Raw genomic sequence first — 26,489 nt, 5'->3', positions numbered from 1 at the left:
GCTTTGGGATGGAAAGGATGGGATGAATTCCAGGCACGGCGCTGGCCAGGCCGAGGGCTCCTGGCCTCATCCCGGATGGCTCTCATTCCTGGATGGAAGCAGGGATTTGGCACCGGTGGCCACAGGCTGCTCCGGGCTCTCCACAGGACAGGGATTTCACCCTGGATTTCGTAACTTCTTCCCAAATTCCTCATCCCTGCTCCACCAGACCTCCCTGTGTGCTCCACTTGGAGCTGGAGTTATGGGAATGCCGCTTCCTCCGGGAATCTTCCCCCAGCAGGGACCCTGAGCTGGAGGCTCCCAGTTTTTGCACTAGAACAGGATTTAAGCTCCTGGCAGGATCTCTCCCAGCTCCTCTGGGAATGACAAGCCCTGGGCTCACTGCTGTGGCTCAGGTGCCACCCGGGTGCTTTTTCCTTGGAGATTTTCCATGGATACCCCCAGGATCCAGAGCCATTAGTTATTAGGCATCCCTAGCACTGCTCATGCTGCTTCCAGAAATACACTGGAGCAGGGAAAAGCTGTGAGCTGGAGGAAGGGATCCCTCCAGGAATCTCCAGGGAACACCCACCATGCTCTCTGTTCCTTACTTGCAATTCCGTGCTTCCAACTGGATTATTCGCAATTCCTTACTTGTAATTCCCTACTCACAATTCCTTGATGGAAATTCCTTGCTGGAAATACCCCACTCACAATTCCTTGTATGCAATTCCCTGCTCAGAATTCCCCACTCACAATTCCTTGTCTGCAATTCCCTGCTCAGAATTCCCTGCTCAGAATTCCTTGTCTGCAATTCCCTGCTCACAATTCCCTGCTCACAATTCCCTGCTCACAATTCCCTGTCTGCAATTCCCTGCTCAGAATTCCCTGCTCACAATTCCTTGCCTGCAATTCCCAGTCCTCCAGGGCGTCACAATGAATGTCCAGGAAACTTCCCTGTGCCAGAGGGAGAAGAACACCTGGCACCTGTTCAGAAGAACTTTACACATGGAATAAACTCCTGATGTTCCTGGGAATGCAATTGGGAAGCACCCACTTGCTGCTCTGCTACAGCTGGGGGGAGAATATTATGGAAAAAAGGATTATTCCTCCCAAATGATGGAGGAATTAATGGATTAATGCCAGAGGAGATGGACAGAAATTCCCAAATTTTCCATATCAATGCTCCTAAATCCAGGATTTTTGTAATTCCCAAGGAGATGGCAACGGGATGGATGAGGCAGAGACCCAGCACACACAGACCCCACTTCCCGTATCTCCCACATCCCAACCCCTTCCCAGGAGCTCCAGCACCCAGGATGGGCTCGGCAGCAGCGCCACCGAATTGGGCACATTGGGAAAATGTGGAATTGGAAAATGTGGGAATCCTCCCTGTCACCTTCTCCCTCTGGACTCCAGCCAAGGAAAACCCCGGGAGCAGCCGGAGCCAGCGAGGCAGGAACAGCGGCTCTTTGTGTCCCTCAGGCATTCCAGGTGGGCACAGGAGCAGCTCCGAGCCTTCCTCGGGATGCAGAGGAAATGGGAATCACGGCAGGGATGGTCGGAAGAGGGAAAATCCCCCTCCTTCCCAAGGAGGATCAGCGGGATGGGAGCAAGGCCATGGATGTGGGAATTCATCCCCCATCCAGCCCCTCCATCCCTGGCTCACAGGGATGCACAGGAATGTTCAGGGATGCTCCAGCTCCTTCCAGCCCTTCCCTGCAAGCTCCAGGGATGCATCCCCAGCCTAAATCCCTGGCTCTGAGGGAGGTCAGGAAGTGCTGAGGGTGCTCCAAGCCAGGGCATGGCAGGGATTTGTGTTTATCCCCGATAATCGCAGTGGGAATTGGGATCTCAGTGGAAATCCCGCTCTGGGTTTGTTATTTGATCCATCACTAAAGGGTGAGGGAGGAATGAACTCCAGCAAAGCTCAGGAAAACATCCAGGGAAGCCAAATTCCCTGTTTGAGAGGAAAAAAATGCCCAAAAGCACAACTGGCCTGGCCACCAGGCTGAGGACACTTGGCCAAGGTTGGGCTGAAGGGCCAGGAAGCCAAAAGGATCCCAGGAAAGGTGGAAAAGGGATGGGAGAACACCTGGATCTGAACCAGTGCTGCCTCACTTTCCCTCCAAACTTTTCCCTGCCATGGATGCTCCAGTTAGAGCTTCCCAGCTGATCCATCCCTGCCTCCCAAGCAGCGCTTCAGGCTCAGCTGGGCACTTCCACACATTCCCAGCCAGGATCAAACCATTCTGTCATTCCATGGTTCTCTGGAATTCCAGGAGGAATGTCCCTCCCAGGGAGCTGTTTGGGAGCAGGAAGTCCTGGGCCAGCCTTGGGTGCTATTCCAGCCTGGTTGGGTCCCAGGGATGGGAAGATGCTCATCAAACATCACAGCTTGACTGGAAGGGGCCCTAATTAATTCCTTAATGAATTCCTTAATGAATTCCTTAATGAATTCCTTAATGAATTCCTTAAATAATTCCTTAAATAATTCCTGCCATCCCGTTTCTCCTGGCAGCTGCACGCATCCACAGGAGAGGGAGGGACAGGCAGCTCCCCTTAATTAAAAAGCAGCAGGTTCAACCCCAGAAGAGGCCGGGTTTTGAAGGGAACATGGGTGCTGCATTTTCCAGGAGCCTCTGGAGAAGCTCTCCCTCAAGGAGCTGCATCCATGCCCAGCCCCTTCCTGTCCACACAGGGCTGGAAAAGAGCAGAAGGGAAGAAGGGAAGCTTGCAGGGAAGGGCTGGAAGGAGCTGGAGCATCCCTGAACCTGCCTGTGCATCCCTGTGAGCCGGGGATGGAGGGGCTGGATGGGGCAGGCAATTCCCACATCCATGGCCTTGCTCCCATCCTGCTGATCCTCCTTGGGAAGGAGGGGGATTTTCCCTCTTCCGACCATCCCTGCCGTGTTTCCCATTTCCTCTGCATCCCGAGGAAGGCTCGGAGCTGCTCCTGTGCCCACCTGGAATGCAGGTGGGAGTGCAGGCTGCTGCCCGTGGCCCTGCCAGTTCCTGAGCCACATTCCCGGAGAAGTGCCACATTCCCGGAGAAGTGCCACATTCCCGGAGAAGTGCCACATTCCCGGAGAAGTGCCACATTCCCGGAGAAGTGCCACATTCCCGATCCCGCTGCAGCGACAGCTGACCAGCAACCAACGCTTCAACCCAAAGAAAACAGATTCAAACCCAAAGGAAAACACAGGGAATGGGGCCAGGCCCTGCTGGATCCCATCCCTCTGGAGCAGGATCTTGGAGAAGGGGGATGAGCGTCCCCACGGAGCAGAGCTCATCCCACGTCGGGTTTGTCTGTCCCGGGGTCTCTGAGCTCATCCCACGGGGAATTGTGTGGGAAGAGCTCCCTGCTTGTGGGAATGCTCATCACTAACTGAGTCCTAAAGCTCTGGGCTGGATATTCCCTTTGCCACTGGAGCTGGGATAAATCTGGATGGTTTTCCTGGATGTGAATGACCCATCCTCTTCTGGGATACTTCAGGTTCTGGGTTTCAGCCTCTTCCACAGCGGTTTCACCCATGGATTCTCTGTTCCAAAGTCTGAGGCATCAGGAGATGCTCCAAAGGGAAACCCATCCCTGGTGGCTGCTGTCCTGGGAAAGCACTCCAGGCAATCCTGACGTGATCCAGACCATCTCCCAGCCATTCTGCTGCCCATGAGGCTTCCCAGAATCCTGGCTCTGGGTCACCACACCTGGGCTTGGATGTTGCTTTTCCAGCTCCTCCGGGATGTGCAGAGGGGGGACACAGACTCCTGGGTGTTGACCTGACCACAGGCAGTCCCTGGAATTCCCACATTCCAGCAGCTGGGATTCAGAGGGAAACCCCAAACAACCCTGCAGGGTCTCCTGGCCAGGCTGTTCCCTCTCCACAGGCACCAATCTCTGCTGTGTTTGGGAACAGCACTGGCCATTCCCTCCAGGACTCATCCAGCTCCTCTTTCCATCAGCCCTTCCTCGGGAGAGACAGGAAAATCCCTTCCCATGCCTAAATGGGGAATTTAAAATTCCCAAAGCAATTCCTGCCATGATTATCCCACATTTGCCAAAGGCTGGGATGTGGACCACATGGATGTGGACAGCACAATCCCCAAAAATCCTAAAATCCCTGAGCTTCCCCTTCCATTTCATGGATACCCCCCCGACCTCCCGCACATTCCCAAATCCCCCTGTCACCACAGCCCCGCGTTAATGACACAGTGTCCCCAATTAAGGACCGTGACAATCAGCTCAGCTCATCCCCAGGTCGCTGATGCCTCCCGGCATTGCTCCAGCAGCGCAGGTGAATTCCCAGCCCGTCCCATCCCAGCTTCGGGAATCTCTCTGCTGTCCAAACCCTCCCTCCTTCCGGAGCCAGCGCTCCCAAACCCGCATTCCCAAATCCTCCTTCCCAAATCCTCCTTCCCAAATCCTCCTTCCCAAATCCGCTCGGCTCCGAAGGAGTTAAGGGAGCCGAGCCGCTCGGATTCCTCCACCTAAACCCCTCCAAAGTCCCGCACAACCAGACTTGGCACTTGGAGAAAGCTCCACAAATCCAGAGGCTCCAACACGCTGCTGCCTTCCGTTGGTCGGGAGAAGGCAATTCCCAGCTAATTGAGGAACCAGAGCCTTCCCCAGCCCCTTCCAGGCCGATTATTTATTTAGGGGCCTTTTATTTTTTTCCCCTTCCTCTTCTTTTCCTTCTTTTTTTTTTTTAAATTATTTTTATTTATTTATTTATTTATTTTTTTCACTCGTCCCGGGGCAAACATCAGGAAAAGAAAGTGCGAATTAATTTCGCTGCAGTTTATGATGCTCCCCAGCTGGTGAGAGCTGTTAACCCCTGGGTGCCCGGGGTGCTGCATCCTCGCAGCTCCCCGTGTTCCCCACGATCCCATTTCTCCGCTCCCCAGGCAGGGATTTGGGAACAACACCAGGAAGCCAAAGGGAAACAGTAGCAGATACCTTTTTTCTTCCCTAAATCCCCCTTTTTTTCCCTCCTTCCCTAAATCTTTCCCCCCCATAAATCTCAGTTTTTGCCCTACACATATTTCCCCCCCATAATCTCATTTCCAACCCCCTTTTTTTTCTTTTCTCTGCCGTGCAGTGGCTGAGGGTTTCCCGAGTCATTTTTAACTCCCTCTGCCTCCTGCACACAATTCAGAGGAAATCTGGGAAACCGAATTCTCGGCTCTCCAGCACAGCAAATGGAAAGTCACTTAAAGGGACACTTCTGCCTTAAAGCGGCAGCGGCGCTTTTCTCCAGCGGCGGAAAAATGGGGTTAAAACCCCTTTAAATGGAGAAAATCCCACCCCGACAACTCCCAGCCCGTCCGAGCTCAGCCCTGCCGGGCCACCACAGGTGACAAGGCGCTCGCCACCCCCTCCCCTGTCGCCGGTGTCCCCCCCAGCCCCGGGGGGATGCGCATCCCGGGAATGGGGCTGGAAGTGGGGAGCAAATAAAAAGGAAATTCCAGCTCCCCGCGTGTGCCACGCACACGGAATTCCCGGGAATTGAATCCCCCCGCAATTCCAGGCAGGCACCGGCAGAAGGGTTAAGGGGGGAAGGAGGGGAAGGAGGAAAGGAAGGACCGACAGCAGGACCGACATCAAAGCAACTCCTCTGCTCAGCAGATGAGCGGATCCATCCTCACTTCATATTTTTTGCAGCTGAAGTCGAAAGAGGGGGGGAAAGGGGGGGCTGGATTAACTCCTGCTGTGCCAGGGGTGGCTCCGCCGGGGCACCGGCGACACTTTCCCGGCAGAGGTGGCACCTCTGCGGCGGGCGGTGACAGCAGAGAGCAGCCGGGGGGACCCGGAGCAGGAGCAGCCCCGAGAGGGGGCCCGGGGGCAGCTTCGGCCTCGGGAGGGAGGAATGGGAATGGCAACGATTTTCCTCTGAAAGTTCTGGGATGACACAAATATCCCGAATAGTTTGAGCGAAGAGCATCATTTTTTAACTCTGACAAACCTCGTTGAGTCATTGAATGAGCCAGAGAGGGGGGTGGGGGGGAAGGGGTGGGGGGGAAAGTTGTGTCTGCAGAGGGAAATGCAGGAGCTTCCAGCCGGGAATGCCGAGGGGAACAAACCCTGGAAAAGCGCTGGAGCGAACCCCCGGCAGCGGCGTGAGGCGAACAGCACATTCTCCTTCCCCCCAGGCTTCCCCCAGGAAAAAAAAAAATAAAAAAAAAATCCCACTTTTATGACATCAGGCAGCAAAGCGGCGCTGGAAAAGGGAATTTACTCACCTCATCATAAGCCGGCCGGAGGGGAAGAGTGCATTCTCCTGGAAAGGGGCTGGAAAAGGCGAAAGTCGGGAATTAGGAGCTGCCGGCTGGCCCTGAGCGGTGGCTCCGTGCTGTGGGGATGAAAAGAGCAGAAAGTCTTCATCACTGACCACAGGCACGGAGCTGCTCACGCCCCTCGAGCGGCACCAGCCAGTAGCGCACAGAAGTTGGGATACGGGAGAAGGAGAGGAGCGCAGGAAACCGGGAATGCTGCGCTCCGCCGGCACCGGAGAGGGGGGGAAAGGGGGAAAAGGGAAAGGATAAAACGGGTAAAAAAAAAAAAAAGGGAAGGGGAAAGAGAAATTGGGTAGAAAAGGGAAAACGGAGGGGAAAAGGGAAAAGGATGGAAGGGAAGGAAAAGGGAAAGAGAAACGGGGTAGGAAAGGGGGGAATGGGTGGGAATGGAGCAAAGGGGAACGGGCAAGAAAAATTGGGTAGGAAAGGGAAAAGGGAAAAAGGGAAAACGGTAGAAAGGGGGGGAAAGGGAAGAGGAAAGAAAAAATGGGTAGAAAAAGGGAAAAAGTGAAATGGGGGTAGACAGGGAGAAGAGTGGAAAGGGAAATCAAGGTGAGAGAAAGGGAGGGAAGTGGGATACAAAGGGGGAAAGGGAAATGAAAGAAAGGGGGAAAAAGGAATAGAAAGGTGGGGAGATGGTACAGAGAGGGGAAAAAGGAATAGGGATCAAAAGGACATAAAGAGGAGTGGGGAAATAGAAAAGGGTAAAAACCGGGGGCAGAAAGGGAGCAAAAAGGCTTCATTCCAAATGTGACACCGGAGGGAAAAGGAGCCCTGGAGCTGCCCAGGGTGCCAGAGGCCGGGATGTGCCAAATCCCTGGGGACAACCCCCCCCACACCTCTTCAATCAGCCCTTGGCCAGAGCCTTAATTAAAAAAGCTGCTCCCAACTATCAGATAATGGATTGCATTTCCAGGCCCCTCTGGAAAAGCGGCTCTGCTGGCAACGCTTCCAAAGCGCTGCCAGCGCGGGGAGAGCTGCCAGGTTCGGGTTCCGATATCAAAGGAGCTCATCCCGCGCTCCGGAGTCGATCCAGAGCCACCTCTGGAAGCTGCTGCTGATGTGGGGAGCGGATCCAGACCTGGGAAAACTCTGGGAAACACTCCCTCACCGGGCAGGAGGATCTGGGAGGTTTCTCCCCCTCCCATCGCTGCTCGTGGCTCAGGGGAAATGAATGAAATAATTCTGGAATAATGGAATGTTCAACGCCGGGGTCAGCGCATTTCCCAGGGCCACCTTCCTGGGGCTCCCAGGAGAATTCCTGGGGCTCCCAGGAGAATTCCCAGAGCTCCCCAAGCGTGGAGAGCCCTCCTTCAATCCCGGCAATCGAGTGGAATTGCAATCAAACCCCTGGCCTGGAGTCCATCCAAGCCCCTGGAAGAGTAGATCCCTCTTTGCAGCAGCAGCTGCAGAAACCCTTGGAAACCCTTGGAAACCCTTGGAAACCCTTGGAAACCCTTGGAGATCCTTGGAGATCCTTGGAAACCCTTGGAAACCCATGGAAACTCTTGGAAACCCTTGGAAATCCTTGGAAACCCTTGGAAATCCTTGGAAACCCTTGGAAACTCTTGGAAACTCTTGGAAACCCTTGGAAATCCTTGGAAACCCTTGGAAACCCTTGGAAACGCTTGGAAATCCTTGGAAACCCTTGGAAACCCTTGGAAACCCTTGGAAATCCTTGGAAATCCTTGGAAACCCTTGGAAACCCTTGGAAACCCTTGGAAAAGGTGTTTTTGATGGTGATAACCGGGATGCAGCAACTCCTGACCGAGTTTGAATTGCTCACATTTAATTATTGGGAGTTTAACAACTTTTTCCCCCCTTATTACTTGGTGTTTTTCCAGCCCCAGAAGAGAGCAAACATTTCCTGGGATATGTCTGGGACATGGAAAACCTCCGATCCCGCTCTCCAATCTCCTCTAGAAATACAAGGGGTGTGTAAATACACAGAATATATTAAATATATTAAAAATACACATAATATATTTAAATATATTAAAAAGAGAAGACCCAGATAGTGGTTACACAGAAAAAGATGGTGAATATAATCTGTGATGTGTAAAGAAATATATATATATATTATATATGGGGTGTATATATATATATGGGATATACAGTATATAAAATATATAAAATAGATATATAATCTAATATATATAATCTAATATATATAATCTAATATATATAATCTAATCTAATCTAATCTAATATGATGTAATATATATAATATATATAATGTATATATAAAATATATATCCTACATGAGGTGAATATATATAAAAAAAAATCAATAAATAATATAAAAAGAAATATATCAATTTATAAATAAATCCCTAAAATAAGAGCCACTTTTCCAGATCCAAAGCCCTCCCAAAACCTCTGCAATTCTATCCGAGGCCTATTTGGGATCAAACCCAGAACTAAAATATTGGTTTTTATTTTTTCCCCCCACTTTTCCTCCAGCACATCCCAACAATCCTGAGCTCTCCGTGCTGGTGCCATCCCAGTTCTCCCAGTCCCCTCCCAGTGCTGCACTGGTTTAGCTGCTTCTTTTCCAAGTTCAACACACGTGGGGCTCTTTCCCTGATTTTTCCTTGAGGGAAACACCCCAATCCATCCCCTGAAGAGCAAATCCATGCATCCATCACAGATATTCCAGGGAAAAGGGTGCCCTGTGCTGCATTTCAGCTTCCATAGGGATCCCTGGGATGGGGCACTCCCATCCAGGAGCAGGGATGGAGGAGGGAAAAACGCTCCTGAGGTAAATCCAGAGGAATTTTGGAGCTGCCCTGGCTCTTGGCTCTGTTCTCTGGAGATTTTTGGAAGCCTCATTCCGAGGGCAAAACAATGCAATTTAGAATTCCCGCTGGATCCATGGATTTGGGCTGATCCCTCATGGAATCATCCCAGAGCAGCTTCTGATCACACACAACAAAACCCCTGGGCTGGGTCCCCAATTCCCAGCCCTGCTCCCTCTGCCAGGACGCTCCTCATGGATCCAAAATTCACCTCCCCAATCGATATTCCTTAAAAACTGCACTCAAAGAACCCCCACACCCTCCTCTGGAGACCTCAGAATTCCCTGTTTCCCAAGGAATTGTGGTTTTCCCCCCAAAGGGGTGACGATCCCATCAGCTTTGGATGCAGGACAGAAGTGCCCTGGTTTCTGGCACACAGAATTTCTTCCGTGACAAATGGGAATTGTCTGGGGATCAAGTGGGCTCCAATCCACGTTCATCTTATCCTTAAAAATATTTTCCAAGTAGAGCTGGATGTGTAACTTTTAACTAATTATAATGATATATTAATTCTCCACCACTGTTGCACTGCAGTGCTGGTTCACACAGAACATTTCCCCCCTGATCTGATCCCTTTTCTCCAGAGGCTCCCAGCATCCTGCTGCTCCAGGACAGGGAATTTGCAGGATCGTTGCCACGAGATCAGGATTTGGCTTCCTGGTTTCTCTGCTCCTCCAGGATGTTCCCATCACTGGAGTGAGATGGTTCCAAGGAAGGGGATGAGGATCCAATCCCAGAGACCAGCCAGGGGTTCATTTATGGAATTCCAGGATGGTTTGGGCTGGAAAAAAACCTCATCTCATTCCATGGGCAGGGACACCTTCCACTATCCCGGGCTGCTCCATGCCCATCCAGTCAGGGATGGGAATTCTGCAGGCAGCACCACTCATCTTCCCCGTTTTCCTGTTCCTTCAGGCTCCTCAAACCCCCAATCCAAGCAGCTCCAGAAATCAGAGACCAAGGCAGGGGGGATTATCCTTACGCCAAGACAGTGTTGGAGCATCCCTTCCCAGCCCTTCCCAGCCCTTCCCAGCCCTTCCCAGTCCTTCCCAGTCCTTCCCAGCCCTTCCCAGCCCTTCCCATCCCTTCCCAGTCCTTCCCAGCCCTTCCCAGCCCTTCCCATCCCTTCCCAGTCCTTCCCAGCCCTTCCCAGCCCTTCCCAGCCCTTCCCAGCCCTTCCCAGCCCTTCCATCCGGGAATGCTGCTGTGGAAAGGAGCTCAGCGGAGCAGCAGGGCAGAGGCCCAGGGTGTGGTGACTCCAGAGGGAAGCAGGGCAGGGATGAATGGAACCTTTCACTCTGCTCCAGGGGAGCCGGTGGCACCGGAGCCGGAGGAATTCCCGAGCTCCAAAGCGGGCGGGGAACGTTCCGTGGGACACCGGGACACAAATCCATTTAAAGTGGGGACAGAGAGAACCACGGAGGAGCTGCAGGAAGGGGGGAAAAATAATCCCTGGAGCAGCAGTGGGGGGCTGCAGGGGGCTGCTCTCCCAGCCCTGAAAGCTGTCCTTATTTTTTCCTGAAATCCTGTCTCCGAGGGCTCCCGAACATTTACATTTTTCTCGGAGCCGTGGAGTTTATTCAGCGGGGGGAAAAAGCTCTGCTCATAAATGGCTGCATTGATGCTCTCACACTTCCATACATCCAGCTCCATCCACCTCAGACAACCGGCCTATTTTTCCCTGCTCCATATTGTGCGGGAATTATTCCCGTCTCCCTCCCGGCCACGCTCTCCACACACCCCCAGCCGAGCCATGAATGGCAGCAGTGTCCACAGAAAAGGGGGGAAAGAAAGCTCCAAAAAAGCCCAAGGACGGGGTATAATGATCCCTTCACGCTCTCCAGCCGGGATTATTTCACCTCCACGCCCTCCTCCAGCTCCTTTTCCCGCTTGAAAAATAAATATGTGAGGGGGGAAAAAAGCCGAGGAAATGATTCCTTAGCGCACAAAAATCCCGTGGCCTCGCTCGCCGTTGTCCTCCTCCCGTGGCCAGAACAAACCCCACGCTCCTTTCTCCTGCTCCTCACGGGGAGATTGCTCCGGGGAAATGTTTTCCCTCCCACACTCTCACCCGTCTTGGAATTCTTGCTGTGGAGCTCAGCTGGAAGCTTCTCCCCATTCCCAGAAGTTCTGGGTACCTCCAGACCGCGGGCAAAGCCTGGGTGAGGCTGGGAGGAGGTGGAAGGAGCTGGGGAGGTCTCAGCCCTCCCCTGCATGGCCTGAATCCATGGATTTTGGGAGCAGGGCCATTCCCTGCTCATCCCAGTCCCACCAGCTGAGAATACAGGCCTTATCCCAGCTTTTATCACTTTTTCCTAGAGCCAACAAACAAACAAACAAACAAACAAACAAACACACACCTTTGTTTGACCTTCCATCCCTCCTGCCCCACATCCTGACAGTCCCAAGCCCCTGTCCGAGGGGGAGAGCAGCATTCCGGGATGGGGATGGCTCCCAGCATCCCTGCTGCAGCCCGGGATGGCTCCAGAGGCAAAGAGGAGCCCTGTGTGCCTCCGGAATGCTGCCCCACGGACACATAGGTGCCATTATGCTCAGCTGGCCCCAAAAGCTCGGGGATAATATTTTTTTTAGCACCGGACTAAATATTTTTAACATATGCAAACATCCATGAGTGAGGCAGCCACAGAGGCCGGGAGCTGGGATGCTGCTGCCCCTTCCAGGACGGAACAATGTCACCTTTCTCCTCCCTGTCCCCGGCAGGACCAGAGGCATGGGGGAAAAGGGGGCAAAGGCAAACGTGGCAGCCTTCCAGGGTGGATTTTGCAGTGGGGAAAGGGGTCTGGATTCCTCCAGGGATGCACAGAGCAGCGGTTTGTGTGTCTCCAGCAAACATTCCCCGTGTGTGCCCGGCCCGGCCGAGGGGAAACGCTCCCGGCTTTAGGCAAACAAGGAAGGTGCTGGGTCAGATAAGTGGAGCAGAAAGTTCTGCTGGAGGGAAGTAGGTCAGTTCTGGATGGAGCAGCACGGCCGGGAATGTGCCAGCCTGGCTGGGTGAGAACCCAGCATTCCCAGTTTATGGACGGGGAAACTGAGGCACAAGGCCAGGCGTGTGCCAGATCCAGCATTCCCAGTTTATGGACGGGGAAACTGAGGCACAAGGCCAGGCATGTGCCAGATCCAACATTCCAAATTTATGGGTGGGGAAATTGAGGCACAAGGTCAAGGATGTGCCAGCCAGGCTGGCTTTGGACTCAGCATTCCAAATTTATGGATGAGGAAACTGAGGCATGAGGCCAGGGATGTGCCAGACCCAGCATTCCAAATTTATGGATGAGGAAACTGAGGCATGAGGCCAGGGATATGCCAGGCCCAGCATTCCCAGTTTGCCCAAGGGGAAACTGAGGCACGAGACTGGGGATATATCAGACCCAGCATTCCCAGTTTGCAGAAGGGGAAACTGAGGCACAAGGCTCCTGGGAGCTGTGCTGGGGATGCCCCGGGATCAGGGGCCAGCTCTGGACAGAGGGGTTTGGGTGGGGACCCCGTGCCAGAGCTGCAGTTCGTGATGTCCGTGGCCATCCAGGATTTGGATCCTTGTGGATTTGTCCTTCAGGAATCTTTGTGGGAGCCAATCCTGAGCCTTCAGCAGCTTTTGGATTGCAAAGGAAGCTCGGAGCAGGGTGATTCCAGGGAGGAGAGCGGCTCTGGGGTGGGACTTTGCCCCATGGAAGCTCCCTGTCTCCCACTCCATGAATTTCTGGCTCCCTCTCTCAAAGCAGCCCAGATGTTTCTCCCTGCTCAACATCTGCAGCTCCTGCCTGTGAGATGTCTTCTGGGGCCCGATGTGGACAGGCTGATGGCTCCCCATCCCCACATTCCCCTGGAAACGGGCACATTTGCATGGAAAAAGGGCTGGATCAGTGAAAGACGGATCCACAACATTAACCATGAGCCAGCAACCCCTCCTGGAGCTGGCTGGGATCTCCCAGCCTGGGTTGGGATAGGGGATTGAACAGGGGCACATTCCTGCTGCTCCTTCCAGACACTGGGAGCAGCTCACGGTGACCCAAGGCACGGATCCAGGAAAATCCCTGGCCAGCTTCCCATCCCAGGGAGCTGCTGAAGGCTAAAGGGGAGCCCCAGGCTTAGATCCCTCTGGGATGGGGCTGCTCCCAAAGTGCCCCTTGGCACAGGACTGGGATCTGCTGCTGGAAACCACGGGATTGGGATCTGACTGTGGATGGCCTGGGATTCAGATCTGGCTGCTGGATGCCCCAGGATTTGGGATCTGGCTGCTGGATGCCCCAGGATTTGGGATCTGGCTGCTGGATGCCCCAGGATTTGGGATCTGGCTGCTGGATGCCCCAGGATTTGGGATCTGGCTGCTGGATGCCCCAGGATTTGGGATCTGGCTGCTGGATGCCCCAGGATTTGGGATCTGGCTGCTCTCCCCCGGGCTCTCCCCAGCTGGAGCAGCTCCACTGACGTGAGGATTTTGCTGTTGGCTGTGCTGGCCCGGCTGGGACGTGCGGATTTGGGATTGGGACACGGAGCCACGGCTGCTTTCGAGCTTCCTCTTGAACTGGAATCAAAACAACCAAAGCTCGCCCGGCCTCTGCTCCTGCTGAGCCAAAAAACTCCAACCCTGTGCCGGGAGCGGAGCTGGGAATGGGCAGGAGGGGAACGCGGCTCTGGGGAATTGGTGGCACTGGGGGGGTCACTGGGGGTGGCTCTGCCCCATTCCCGAGGCTCCAGTTTGGTTTGGAGGGATGTGGGATCCTGCTGGTGCCCGATGCCACCCTGGAGGTGAATTCCAGTCCCCATTCCCGGCTCCCAGGCTGCCGTCCCCTTCCCTCCGGGAATCCACCACACACCCGGGGCTCTGGGACCGCTCTGGCCTCGCTGATGTCAAACTCCAGGGCTCAACTTCCCGGCATTTTGATGCAGGAAGGTTGGGATCATGCCCCTTTCCTGTGCCCTTGGGGTTGAAGGGATGCTCTGGAGCATCCAGCCGGGATGGGGCTCAGCCAGAGCCGGCTCCTGCTCCCTTCCCATGCCACCAGGGCTGCTGGGACGCAGATCCTGGGCCAGAGGTGGCTCCAGGCACTGGCAGGAGCAGGAGCCACCTTTCCCAAGGGTTTAGCATCGATTCTATGGAATCCCAGGTGGGATTTCCAACTCTACACTGGGATTCCCGAGGGAGATCTCGGAGTGTCCTCAGGGAAGAAAAGCTGGGAATCTCCCAGGAGTGAGGCAGGGTGTCCTGGCACCCTCCGGCCACCCCGGGGGCAGCTGCCAGAGTCCTTGATTCCACGGACTGTGCTTGGCACAGCAACAAGACTCATTATCCTTTTCCATTTCCAATCAAGCCACTTAATCCCAGATTTTTCCAGCTCCATCATTTCCAGCCAGACCTCCTGGATGCCACCTGCAGAGGCTGGAGCAGTCCTGAGCCCATTCCTGCCTCCAGCCCCTCCAATCCTGGCTGGAATTCAATCCTTTTCCTTTCTTTTTTTTTTTTTTTTTTGAGTTGAACAAGAGCAATGAGGAGGGAGCAGCACCTTCCTCTTCCTCCTATCCTGGAGCTGGCCATGCTCCAGTCCTGCAGGGATCATCCCAAAGCTACTCTGGATGGATCATGGCTGATCCAGAGCTGGAACAAGGATGCTCTGGGGACTTGGGACACTCTGTCCAGTCCTGCTGCATCCCCCAGTGTCACCACAGCCAGGAGCTTTCCCAAACTTCTCCTAACACCAACCAGGCTTTCTTTCATTCCCATTTCCATCCCAGCTCCTTTCCACCACCAAGTCTAGACCCTCTTTAAAGTTTTATTTGAGCTGCAGTGGCTCAGCCTGAATTTTTTTTGGAGTACATGAATCAAAAGCAGCTTTTCAGAGGGTTTTGAGCTGCTGGAGGGTTAAAAAATCATAAAAAGAGGAGGAGGTTTCTGCCCTGCTCCGGGTCTTTGCTCTACATTCCCACCCTGAGGTGCTCGGGATGGAGGGACATGCCCCCAGCTGCTGCAGAATTCCAGGGAAGTGCTTTTCCTCCAAACCATGGCAGAGGAAATTCACTATTTTTTTAGGACTTGGCTTTGCATAACAACAAATGGTGTTGGGAGAACAATTCCAGCTCCACACAAACCTCCCAGCCCCAGCACGGCCCAGGCACTGCCTGTCCCCAGCTGTCACCTGCACAGGGTGACACACCTGCTCCCAGGGCCACCCAGCTCCCGTGGGAGGCAGAAGGTGACAAAGGTCTGGCAGGACAAAAGGATGTGGCCTCGAGCGGTGCCGGGGGACACCAGGAGGGAATTCTGCATGGAAAGGGTGGGCAGGCCTTGGAACTGCCCAGGGAAGTTTGGAATTCCCATCCCTGGAAGTGTCTGAGGCCAGGCTGGATGGGGCTTGGAGCTACCTGGGACAGGAGAAGGTGCCAGGTTTGGAACTGGATGAGCTTTAAGGTCCCTTCCAACACAGCCCATTCCATGACTGTAATGCAGGATGGGGACCAGGAGAAGAACAGGGTGAGAGGAAAGACCTCAGCAGTGGGAAGAGGAAGGGATTTGGTGCTGCTTTGCCCAGAAATGCCCCATTTCCTCTGGCACAGACCCAATCCCAGCACAAATGTAGGGAAAACCATTTGGAACACAGCTTTGGCCAACATTCCTGGAGTTCCAAACCAAGAGAGAACAAACCTACGGATCCATCTAAACAGATGAAGACCAGGTTGTTCCAGCCACCCAAAATCCACCACTTGGGAATCTGCAGGTGGTGGAGACTGAGCCATTTTTGGGTTTCCCTGAAAAGTCTTTCCATGGCCATGGCCCCAACCTGCCTTGTCCTCCCCCACGGTGCCACCAGCCTGGGCCACCCAGCCCCAGAGCCCAGCCCCTCCTGAGATGTTTCTGGAGAGCACCAGGAGAGCCCAGGAGAGCGGGATCTCCATCCCTCAGCAGCTGGGCCCAGGACCAGCCCAGGCACGGAGCAATTTGTGTTTGGATAAACACTGACACATCTTCAGAGCGAAAACAGCAAAGGGGAGACGCCAGGAGCGAGTTCCCCAATCAAAACTTCCCAGGAGAAAACGCAGAGCAGGTGAAGGACCCCAGTCCATGAACCTGACCTTATTTCTGCTTCCTACACCAAATCCCAGTGGTTCTTGGCTCCAGGTATTCCCTGTGCTCCCCTGAAGAGGGAATTCAGCCCTCTGTGAGTGGCTGGGAAGCAGCCCCAGCCCCAGGGCCGATCTTCCAGCACTAAAATCCCACTTAGGGCTGTTTGTCCCGACCAAACAGTAGCGGATTTGTGCCATAAATCCCCATTAATGCCCAATCCCCATTGGCTCATTCCCGTTTTCCAGAGGGGGGAGAGGTCTGTGGGAGCGGGCACACAGCCCCCTCCTGCAGCAGCAGCCAGAGCTTTCCATTCAAGGGCTGCCCATTAAACGTCCGGACTCATCCACGGAATCCAAATATTTCAAATCCCGACAAATTTAAACACGCGGAGGTCTCGTGGAGTCATTTTCCTGAAGGCTCCTTTCAAACAAAAGCCTGACACTTAATCCATGAGCACGTTATCCATGGAAACAGGGGGAGCACGGGCTGTTTATCCCAAGGGTTGGGATATCCCACACGTGCTGTGCTGGCACGGAACAGCTTTGAGCTCTGAGGGGAAGGAGGATAAACCCAGCATGGGGGCAATCCTCAGATTATTGCCACGTATCCAAAAGACCCCGAGTTTTTAGCAGGGTTGCAAAAGGACACGGAATGGCTTCCCACTACCTGAAGGCAGGGTTAGGTGGGATTTTGGGAAGGAATTCCTTCCCTGTGAGGGTGGGCAGGCCCCGGCACAGGTGCCCAGAGCAGCTGGGGCTGCCCCTGGATCCCTGGAAGTGCCCAAGGCCAGATTGGATGGGGTTTGGAGCAGCCTGGGATAGGGGAAGGTGCCATGGCAGGGGATGGGATCAGCTTTAAGATCCTTCCAACCCAAATAATTCCGGGATTTTATCTGGAGGTTCTGAGGGCTTTCAGCAACTCCACACGACACAAGGGTGACCCTGAACTTTGGGTTTTCATCCTGACGCCCTCCTGATGGAGACCTGTCCCATGGAATGCATCCTGCTGGGATATACCCCAGTGGGGTGGGATATGTCTGATTTGGGACTTTCCAATGGGCTGCTATGGGGCTCCTTGATGGGGTTGCATCCTGATGGGATAGAGCCTGGTGGGATAGAGCCTGATGGGATACATCCTGGGGGGATACATCCTGGGGGGATACATCCTGGTGGGATACATCCTGGGGGATACATCCTGGGGGGATAGAGCCTGGTAGGATACATCCTGGGGGGATAGAGCCTGGGGGGATACATCCTGGTGGGATATATCTTAGTGGGATATATCCTGATGGGATATATCCTGATGGGATACATCCTGGTGGGATACAGCCTAGTGGGATATATCCTGATGGGATACGTTCTGATGGGATACATCCTGATGGGATATATCCTGATGGGATACATCTTAGTGGGATATATTCTGATGGGATACATCCTGATGGGATATATCCTGATGGGATACATCCTGGGGGATACATCCTGGGGGGATAGAGCCTGGTGGGATATATCCTGGTGGGATACAGCCTAGTGGGATATATCCTGATGGGATACATCTTAGTGGGATATATCCTGATGGGATACATCCTGATGGGATACATCCTGATGGGATATATCCTCATGGGATATGTCCTGTTGGGATACATTCTGATGGGATATATCCTGATGGGATATATCCTGTTGGGATACATCCTGGTGGAGGGTTGTTCGATGGGTGCATCCAGCTGGAGTTGCATCCCACTGGAATATATCCCGATGTTCGCATCCCGAGAAGTCTCATCCTGCTTTGGGGCTGTCCGGAGGGGTTTATCCCGGCGGGCTGTATCCTGACGGGTTCTGTCCGCTGGAGCTCATCCCGCCGGGATCCATCCCGGGGGATTTTTCCCGCTGTACGCTCGCGCGCGGCAAACAGGTGGCGATGTTGTACTCCAGGATTTCAGCTTCCAGCCCCAAAACGCCGGCTGCTGTCCGAAACCTGCTCCGGAGCCTCCCCGGCCCATGTTCCCCCCAGGAATCCTTTGGGAAGCAAGGAGAGCGGTGCCGCGGTGATCCCAAGCTTTATCCTGCACTTTGATTTGGATAAACTCAAGCTAAAGCCTCTCCTTCCATTCCCTTTTAATCAAGGCATGGGATAGAATTCCATGAAATCGCCTGAAAGTGCATTTTCCCCTTGAGCCTGGAAGCGAAGAGGAAAGTCAGGATGCTCTGGGAAAGGTGCATCATCCCATGGATGCAGACACAGGAATTGTGTTTAGGATGGGACACACGAGGATGTCGAGCAGAGGGAAAGATTCCCGCAGGGAAGCAGAGATCCATCCTGTAAGATGATCCCATCCACAGCATGGACCTGCCCTTCCCAGGCTGGAATTCGGCAGGAGCCGTGTGCACCGAGGCTTTGGAGCAGCGGGAATACAACCGGGGATGGAGGGATCTCCCGCGGACCTGTGGCATCGGGGGAATTCCTCATCTTGGAGAGGAGGACGCTCCTGTGATGCGCTGGATGTTCCCAGGACGATCCCAAGGGATGCAGCACAGAGGGGACAGCGCCACCTCTGCCCTCACACTCCTTGCAGAGAGCCGCGACCCCAAATTCCCACAAAACCAGAAGCTTTCGAGGGTTTTGCATCCCCTCATCCCGATTTCCCAGAGGAGCAAACCTGAAGGCGCTGGGGTCAATCTCTGAACCAAATCCCTGGATCTGTCTCCTACTTGCCATCCTTCCAAGGGAAAGGTGGAAGCTCCGGGAGAGGCTCCCAAGCCCTGCCCATGCCGCAGGACATCGGGCAGGGATGTCACCGAGCCCTGGTGACCGTCCCTGCAGCTCCTGGGAGATGCCAGAGGATGGAGGGCAAAGGCACAGCGGCTCCAGAGGCACCTGGATAAAGATCTCCATCCTTTGTCCAGGGAAAGCTGGAGGTGGCAGCCGCAAATTCCAGGGGATCCTCAGCAGCTCTTGGGATGACAGAGGCTGGGAAGGTGAGGGAGCATCCAGGTGACAGGTGAGGAGTGGCAGGATGAGAAATGATGGGAATGAAGCAGCGGTGAAAGCAATTCCCAGGGTGAGGAGGAACGGGCCCTGTGGTGGGATGTGTTGGGAAAAGCGGCTGCACTTCCCTGCTCCCAGGGATTTCCTGACCTTCTGCTGCTTTTCCGTGCCTCTCCTGCAGGAGCTGGGCTCTGCATAGCCCAAAATTCCCGTCTGGGAGAGGGCACGGGAGTCATGGAAGGTCACAACCACACCACTGCAGGAGCCAGGCTCCCTCCACCACCCCAAATCCCATCCTTTTTCCAGAGCTGGGATCGCTGGGAAGTCAGAGCCTGCAACACAGCCCATGGGATGGGAAAACATCCCTGGCACGGACACTTTTCTTGCAGCAACTTCCCTTTGCTGTCCCCAAATCCTGGGAGATTCTGGGAGCACAACATGCTGTGAGACCCTGGGAATGCCTCTGCAAGTGGGCTTGGACAGATGGACATATGTCCATGGATGTTATTTATATGGAGCTAGGGAATGGCAGCTCAGAGCTGAAATAAATCCACCTCCATGTGGAAAATGCCTTTCCAGTGGCTTCCAGCCCTTCCAGCAGCAGCAGCAGGGCCATCCTGGGAAAGCTGCCTTGGGAACAGCATCACTGATTTTTCAAGGTTTTGAGTAAATTCCCTGGAATTCCCTGGAATGGGAATCAGCAGCGGGATGGGCACCTCCAAAAGTGATTCATGATTTCCCACCTTTGGATGGAGCCCAGGCATTTCCCCGGGAATGCTCAGCCCTGTGTGGGGAATTCTGTGGAATAGAATCACGGAATGGTTTGGGTGGGATGTGCTTTTTTTAGAGCTCATCCCATTCCACCCCTGCCATGGGCAGGGACACCTTCCACTAGCTCCAATCCGGCCTAGGACGCTCTCAGGGATGGAGCAGCCACAGCTTCTCTGGAAAACCTGTGCCAGGGCCTCCCCAGAATTATCCCAGAGCGATCCATTCCTTGAGAATCCGTGTCAAGCACCACCGGGATAACGCCTTTCCTTCCACACTCAGATTTCCCGCTCGGCTGGTGCCGAGTCAAGGCTCGATGACCTCCAAGGAGCCCAAAATTCCCAGGAGAAGAGCACATGGCATCAGGAACACCCCGTAACAGCCCGAAAAACCCAGCCCAAAGGACGGGAACGTGCAAATCCCAGCTCCTCACTCGCGCTCTGCCGGCAGCCAGAGAAACGCTCGCTACGTGAAATCATCATAAATATCCCAGGATCTGCGGTCTCCAAGGGCTGGATGTGTGGATGCTGTCATCGAGGAAGGGGCAGGGAGCAGCAGCCACCCGCTCCTGACTCACCCAGTGGAGCCGCTGGGAAGCGGCCGCTGTTCCCTGTTTCCATCGTCTCCCGCACTTTATTTGCCTGAGGTTGTTGGTAACTGTTGCTTAGTAGTGGCCACGGGCCCTTTAACACCTTTCTGCTCCAGGCTCCGCCAGCCAAAAGGGATGGGGGACATTCCAAGAGGGTCTGGAGCCCAAGGGAAGCCCTCCCCACCCACCCCCGGCTGAGTTTTGGGTCTCAGAGTCCTGCAACCCCCTGAAATCTGCAGGAAAAATCCCAACAGCACAAGGAGTGGCCGGGATATTTGCATGGGATTTGCACAAGCAGAAGGTTGTGGAGCAGTTCCAGCTGAAAACGGGGCTTGGGAGATGGACAAAATCCATGTGCTGGTTGGGAAGAGGAGCATTCCAGCATTCCCGGTTCTGAAACGTGCTCCCATCTCCCTCCCAAGGCAGCCAGAGCTGACCCAGCACTCGGGCTTTGCCACCCACAGCTGGCCACATCTGGACCCGCTGCTGAGTGTGGAGATCGGCTCCTACCCACATGAAAAAAGGAGGAATTGGGAATTTTAGCTCATTCCTTGGGCAGCTCACTACAGCCACGAGCCCGGATCAGGCAGGACATAGCAGGGGAATCTCAGATTTGGGCAATGCCAGGATCACCCCGAGAGCTGGGAGAGGGGAGTTGGGCTGGGAAGGTGGTGCGGAGATGGGACACATCACCACGGGCTGGGGAATTCCAGAATCCCAGAATGGGATTGGAAGGGACACCGAAGATTATCCAGTCCCACCTTGGACACTTTCCACCATCCCAGGTGGCTCCAAGCCCTGTCCCAGCTGGCCTTGGGCACTTCCAGGGATCCAGGAGCAGCCACAGCTTCTCAGGGCACCTGTGCCAGGGCCTGCCCACCCTTCCAGGGAGGAATTCCTTCCCCAAATCCGGTCACCTGGGCCTGCCACCACAGGGTTGCAGAGATGTCACCTTAACGTGCCATGCACATGGACAAGGTGGATCCTGAAAAGGGACAAACTTCCCAGGAGGGTGATCCCACAGGCACCGAGCTGTTTTCCAGGGATGGGGTTTGCAGGGCTCTGCTTTGGGACAGAGATGCTGCTTTTAGAGTGACTCTCACTTTTTTGGGATATGAGGAAACGGTGCTTCCACAAAGGATTAAAAATGTAATCCTGTCACCAGCCCTGCTGGGAGTCCCTAGGCCCAAAAATCCAGTGATTGCTGATATCCCATAAACCCCATATGGATAAAATCGTGAGATTTTGTTTTCCACAGATGCCTTTTTGCAGCGAGGAGCGGGATATTCCAGGAGATCTCCAAAACCCTGCATGTCTGCCTGCCTCGAAATCCTCACAGTGCCACAAGCTTGGACACTTCTCCGAAAGGAAAATTAAAATTCCATGAGGCAGAAAACACAAAATTTGGGAACAGCCAGACTGAGGATCTGCACAGTGCTAAACCCGAGGCAGCCACTGAGTCACCAGCTCGCTTCTAACCGCTGCAAAGTGATCTGTGCTCAGCTTATCCCAGGAATAATCCTGGAATCATCATCCTGAACGGGTTAACCTCGGCTGTTTAGGAGCGAAACCTCGTCTGCATATTTTTCTTGCATTTCCCATAAACAAAACTGCAATGTTTTCGTGGGGGGACTTCTTATAAATTAAACAGCCCCGGCGACTCATCAGCTCCACCGTGGATTTGGCCACGCTGGAGTTACCGGGTTTAGTCCCCAGGCTTAATTAAAACTTTGCTCTGTCCTAAATTTCTGAGCTATTCCCAGAAATCCAATTTTTACAGCAGAGGTGGGACCTGTGAGGCGCCGATCCCGAGAGGAAGGATCCAACCTTCGCAAAGTTTCTTTGCAAAACCTCACAGGAGGAGAAGGATGTTTTTTTAATGCTCTAAAAGCTGCCCACAGACTTTTCCAAGCGGGATTAAGGCGGCTGCTCCTGCTCCGAGCAGCTCCGTACCTGGACACGGCCGGACCCGCCGGGACATCTCCATCCCCCAGACCCCGCTTCCCAAACTTTCCAGCTGCACCGCCAGCACCGTTTGCTTCCCCCTTTCCCCACCCCCAGCAGTGCCACAGCCCAAGCGCCGGAGATAGAGAGAAACCCGAGGGATTTCCCAGGAGAAAAAGGGATTTTCCAAGAGAATGCCCTCACCTTTCCCGCAGAGCCGGGAGCTGCCTCTGCTGCCTTTCCAAGCCTCTCTCTGCACTATCTCCAGTCTTCCCGCAGCTCCCGCCGAGCTGGAAATATCATTAAGCTCCAGTGAGGCGAAAAAAAAAAAAAAAATCCCAGGGAAAGCGTGGCAATATCCAAAGGGAGGAGAGCGAAGGTGCCGGGACGGGCGAGCCGCGGGTCCCCGCCAGCCCCGCTCCACCTGCGCCGGGCTCCGGGAATCCTCCGGCGTGGAGCAGGCATGGATACTCCTCTGGTGTGCGCGGATGACTTCACTTCATTAGCATGCTCCTGAGAGTTCTCCCCGACTGTCTTTTTTACTGACTTTAAGGCTCTGCTAATCAAAATCCTGGAGTGGTTAACTATTTCCTGGCGCCGGGGCTTCGGGAAGATGGAAATCCTCGGGACAGCCGAGCAGGAGCGCCGGCTCACCCACGGCAATTCCTGCTCCCGGGATTTGCAGGTCATGGCTCCGAGCACGTCCCAGTTTTATCTCCTTAACCCCCGAGCTCTGCCGGGACCTTCCAGCGGCCACGGAGGGAAAGGGAAAGCGGGGATGGGATTCCCAGCGCGACATTGTTGGGTTTTGGGAGAGGGTGAAGCGGTTCAGGCGCAGATTAACCTGTGGCACGGCACCAAATGTCCCTTCCCACGTAGGAAGGTGTGATTCCAGGCTGGACAGGGCTTGGAGCAGCCTGGCATGGTGGGATGCATCCCTGTCCGTGGCTCAGGGAATGGGATGAGCTAAAAGTCCCCTCCAACCCAACTCCTTCCATGATTTTGTGACCCAACCAGGTCCCGGGTGATGCCACCCTCCAGAAACACCACAGCTGCCTTCACCCTCTTCCTCATGAATTCTGGGAGCAGAGCTGCCTTCAAGAGGGAAACCCACTCCTGGGAGAGGAGAGAGGGAGAGCAAAGCAGGGAAAAATGGAGCAAATCCTCCGTGAGCACGCCTGGAGTGTGTGACAGGAACAGGGACACTCCAGGGCTCCCAGCTCCAGCTTCCTGCCTGTCCTGTGGGATTCTGCCTGGTTCCGAGTCCAGCTCAGGTTTTTCTTTGACAAGGAAAAACGGGAGTGGGTTTTTCAACAGTGGGATTGGAAAAAGGGTGAATTAAAAGAGGGACCTGTTGCCATGGCCAGGGGGCACACACGGACACGTGTGTCCATGACACGTGTGTCCATCCGTGTGTCCCTGGACATGAGTGACCATCAGTGTGTCCATGGAAACGAGTGACCACCCGTGTGTCCATCTGTGTGTCCATGGACACGAGTGACCATCAGTGTGTCCATCCAGTGGTCACCATGTCCCGGCACACGCAGATGTCACACCAAGCACAGGCGTGGATTGGGAATTCTGGGTTTGACCACTTGGATCCCTGTTCCAAACACCAACTGCATCCCCAGGGAACAGCCCCCAGTTAACCCTGCTGAGACCCCAGACACACAATCCATCAGTCCTGGGGTTTGGGAGCCTTTCCAGAAGCCTCCAGGGCGGGATCGGGAGCAGCTGTGGGATCTGCGGGGCTGAGCCCTGATTCCTCCCCGGCACAGCGAGGTCGGGAGCAGCCGAGTCTCGGAGCGTTCCCTGCTCCGTTCAGGAGCTGACCCACATTTTTTCCTCCTGATTCACGGCTCAGCTGCACTCAGGGCTATCTTTAGCCCCAGAGAGAGACGAGGAGAGGGCCCCTCTGCAACTCCAGCCTCCAAGGGCAGGGATTTTTCTGGGATATAAATACGTGTACACACCTTCCCTCCTTGCTACAGCATCTCCCGCAGCAGAGCGGCGCAAGCTCCCGGAGCAGGATTGATGCACAGAGGAGAATCCCAGAGTCATTCCGGCTGGGAAACACCTCCAAGATCATCCAGCCCTACCATTAACCAGCACAAAATCCCACACGGAGTCCAAGATCCTCCTCAGGATTGGCTCCCACCTGGCCAGAGCTGATTGTGACCCATTTTTGGGACCCTCTGGGAACGGCGCCAGCTGAGGAGGATCAGGGCGTTGGGAGAGGGAGTTTTCCAAACCCATCTTGATGGAGCCACCAGCACCCACCCTGCAGTCAGCCCTGAGATGGGGCCCCCCAGAAGATGGGGGGCTGTCCATTAGGGCAGACGACACCAAACAAATCCCCTCCCTGCTCCAGCTGCTCCCGGCCAAGCTCCCAGGCACTTTCCCGGACTGGGGAGGAACCTCTTGTGGTTGTGGCCGCGTCCAGCACCCCCTGCACAAATGATAACATTGGAGCACTGTTTATCCCTGTCCTCCAGGACGGGTTTTTTGGGATTTAAGCTGTTTCAGAGCCCTAAAGCCCATGTTTACTTTCCTGATGAGTAAAGCCCCAGCGCTGATGCGGGGGAGCCTCTGGAGCTGGTGTGAGGTTAAGGATGTGCTTAAAGGGCTAAAAATGGATTTTCTTTCTTTCTCTTTTCTCCTTTTTTTTTTTTTTTTTTCCCTTTTTTTTTTAAAGCAAAGCCACAAAGCAGCAAAAACTCATCCCTGGGACTGGTACATTAGGGCAACCCCACAACCACCACCACCTCCTCCTTGGGCAGAGCCCTACAGACAAAAAATGGACTTTGGATCTCAATTTTGGATTTTTGGGCCCTAAACAGCCCTGATCCAGACCTGAAGCCTTTCACCTGAAGATGTTACTTGGTTTCAAGAGCCAACACCCAAGTTTGTGCCTTTTAGGCCAGACACTGGCACAAATCTGTCACCAACCTCCTCAGAGACCAAGGGGTCTCCAGAAGAGCTGAGTCAGGAGCCTGGACAGGGTTTGTTGGACCCTCAAAAGGAACCTGAATGGGATTTTGTGGACCCTCAAAAGGAACCTGAATGGGGTTTTGTGGACCTTCAAAATCAGATTAAGTCCTGCTTAAGATTGCAAATGGACCCTGTCTCCATGAAATCCACAGGGGCTTTCCCAGGAAGCTGGGTTGGGTGGGATTTTTAGGTGAGAACGCCTCCTCTGACTTTTCATTCCTTCTGTAAAACTGGGAAACAGCTCCTAGGAGCTAGGACAGATCTCCTGGCATCATGAGATCCACCTCCACTGCCAAGCCACTGGTGACACCTCAGTTCATCCTGCTGGGATGGATGGAAGGGGTTTGTCCACTGGATTTTCACATCTCATCAGGAACCAGGCTGGCACTCTCCCTTACAGTCCCAAATCCCTTAAAAATCTCCTTCTCCCAGCAGCTCTGCTGAGGTGAGGACATCAAATCCCTCCCCATGACCTTGATTCTTCTCCTGGGTTTGGGTGATCTCCCTTTGGAATCGTGTATCCCAACAGTTCCTTTTCCTAAAGTCAAGCATCAGCGATTTAAAAGCCATAAATCCCAAGAAATGCTGCTTAAACCAGAGGTGTCAGATCAGAAGGTCTCTTCCAGTCCAGACTGTTCTCAGATTCCATGATAATCATGGGAAGAAGGTCTATGGACCATAAGATATGGACCAAAAAAATGCCAGTCTGGGAATTTGAAGGGCATTTAAACCTGTTCCTGACTTATTCCATGCATGGACACCAACCACACCAAGCTGACACCCCACAAATTCCCAGCTGGAGCAGGTTGGGATGGGTGGGTGCTCTCCATCCATCCATCCATCATCCATCCATCCATCCATCCATCATCCATCCATCCATCCATCCATCATCCATCCATCCATCCATCCATCCATCCATCCATCCATCATCCATCCATCATCCATCCATCCATCCATCATCCATCCATCCATCCATCCATCCATCCATCCATCCTCCATCCATCCATCCATCCATCCATCCATCCATCCATCCATCCCTCCCCCTCCCTCCCAGCTATCCCACGGA

The 26,489-nt window shown here is 54.1% G+C and overlaps 1 long non-coding RNA gene across 1 annotated transcript; it reads right to left on the bottom strand.

Moving 5' to 3' along the window:
* Positions 1-4,675: 4,675 nt before the first annotated feature.
* LOC147650903 (uncharacterized) lies at positions 4,676-24,278 on the bottom strand. Its single transcript, XR_015275296.1, has 2 exons — positions 22,637-24,278; positions 4,676-6,329 (listed from the first exon to the last, which is right to left on the bottom strand). It is a non-coding gene; the product is annotated as an uncharacterized LOC147650903 (long non-coding RNA).
* Between the last annotated feature and the right edge of the window lie 2,211 nt (positions 24,279-26,489).

This window comes from Cyanistes caeruleus, chromosome 12 (assembly GCF_971803275.1).
Source record: "Cyanistes caeruleus chromosome 12, bCyaCae1.hap1.1, whole genome shotgun sequence".
Lineage (NCBI taxonomy): Eukaryota > Metazoa > Chordata > Aves > Passeriformes > Paridae > Cyanistes > Cyanistes caeruleus.
This window is presented reverse-complemented; position numbering and strand designations above follow the sequence as displayed.